The 2108-nt window shown below is 29.3% G+C and overlaps 1 long non-coding RNA gene across 1 annotated transcript; it reads right to left on the reverse strand.

The window, feature by feature from the left end:
* Positions 1-783: 783 nt before the first annotated feature.
* LOC105460090 lies at positions 784-1632 on the reverse strand. The gene is made up of 3 exons (XR_975768.1): positions 1333-1632; positions 1024-1101; positions 784-877 (listed from the first exon to the last, which is right to left on the reverse strand). It is a non-coding gene; the product is annotated as an uncharacterized LOC105460090 (long non-coding RNA).
* Positions 1633-2108: the final 476 nt, after the last annotated feature.

The raw sequence follows: 2108 nt of genomic DNA on the forward strand, positions 1-2108 counted from the left end.
GGGTCAAACCAATGTTATCATCTTATGTCCCCCTCGAAGTCCGAAAACTTTTGTCTGAAACATTTTTTTGTAGCTTGCGTATTTTAGCAGATATTTGGATCCGTCGATTAAAATGACACCCTGTACATACAGGGTGTCTCGTACTCAATGGTACAGCGCTTGTGTGGAGGTAGTGTGGACCAAACTGAACAAAAAAGTCCTCTACCATTTTGCGATATTCGCAATAGTTATCAAGATACTAATTATTAAAAAAAAATTACATTAGGTACATCTTATCTAAACCAAAAATATTATTTTAACAAATAAAAGTTGTCAAAAAACAAATATGAGATCATACAAATTGTCAAGTATTTGATTAGACATAGAGAGTAAAAACAAAAATATTTTATTTCAAACCAGAAAAATATTTTTTAAATAAATCGTTTAAATTATTCAAAATTATATGCAGCAAAAGTTTAATGCCATTGTCTTTCCAAATAACTTTAAGTTTCGTAAAACAGACTTAAAATTATTAAAATGATCAATAGAATCATAGTGAAGCAAAAACTTAGCCATTACGTAAAACTTTTTCTTTTTTTTAAAATGATTAGTATCTTGATAACTATTGCGAAGATCACGAAATGGTAGAGGACTTTTTTTGTTCAGTTTGGTCCATACTACTTGCCCACAAGCGCTGTACCATTGAGTAGGAGACACCCGTATATATGACAAAAAAAATAAAAAAACAATATACACATGTACAAAATTTAAGATATAAAAATTTATATCTTAATGTTTTATATGTATAAAAAATCAATATTACCTTTTTGACCATTTTGTAACTGTTTAGATGAACGCAGTAACTGTGCAACTTTTACTGGTTGAGGTATCTTCCGTACTAAAATTAAAATTATAGCAAATTATTAAATATACAGCAATCAATATATCATGCATGTATATATATATATATATATATATATATATATTTAGTTTAACAATTAAATGTTCCACATGAGAATGCAAATTGACAATTTATAAACTAACCTGTATTCTCGGGTTGTAGTAATGTATGGTAACCAGAATAATCTGCTTTATTTTTTATTTTATTCATTTTGAAATTACCTAAACAAAAATTATGTAAACTTATAAGTTTTATTTTATGTACAAGTTTAAAATGTATAGAAACAATTTTCTTCTTAAAATTCTAAATATGTAAACAAACACACACACAAATGTAATAATAAATTTAATACGTAAATATAAACTAATAATATTATGGAAATTACTATTTATGCAGTTTATTTTCTCAATCATCTTTCTCTCTTTTTATTTTTTAAATAAAATAATACTTACCATGAAATATATTATTTATAGTGAGAAAGAATCGTTCCTTTCTTCTAGCAAACAAAATATTTACTCCTCAATCAGAATGTATATAACTGATATTTATTCCAACAAGCAAACTGAATTTTATATATAACGTAATTATATACTTGTTAACATTATCACATATATGTCTTTATTAATATATTGTTTGTATTAATATGAACGGTAGCAAGACACTTCAAAAAAATATCCGCAACTGTAAATACAAACTTCAAACTTATTACATACAAACATAACGGTCAAGCTCATGAAATATAAATATATATATAGAATAGATATGACATCTGATATTTGCACTGAAATATAAAGGTGCCTTCACAGTATAACCTATAAGGGCGAATTCACACCTTGACAGAAAAGCGTAAAACAGAAAAGCAGAAGCCAATCAAAACCGCGTTGGTAGTCAATAGTTTTTGCTTTCTGCTTTTCTTGCTCCAGTGCGAGTTCTGATTGGCTTCTGCTTTTCTGTTTTCCGCTTTTCTGTCAAGGTGTGAATTCGCCCCACTGAAATATAATAATATTAGAACGCGCACGGGCGCTAGTATCGTGATCCGACAAAGAGGCTCCTAAGTGGTATCTGTGTCTCTTTCTAGTACAATCTGGCCAAAAGTTTTATACGGCACACCCTTTGACTATATAATCATCATGGAGGACTGGAGAGAGCATATGGGTGGTGGGGGTTTCATCTAAGACGGTTGACCAATATGGCCGCATCCGGATATTGAAGTAGAGCGGTAAATTCG

This window comes from Wasmannia auropunctata, unplaced genomic scaffold (genome assembly GCF_000956235.1).
Source record: "Wasmannia auropunctata unplaced genomic scaffold, wasmannia.A_1.0 LD329064.1, whole genome shotgun sequence".
Lineage (NCBI taxonomy): Eukaryota > Metazoa > Arthropoda > Insecta > Hymenoptera > Formicidae > Wasmannia > Wasmannia auropunctata.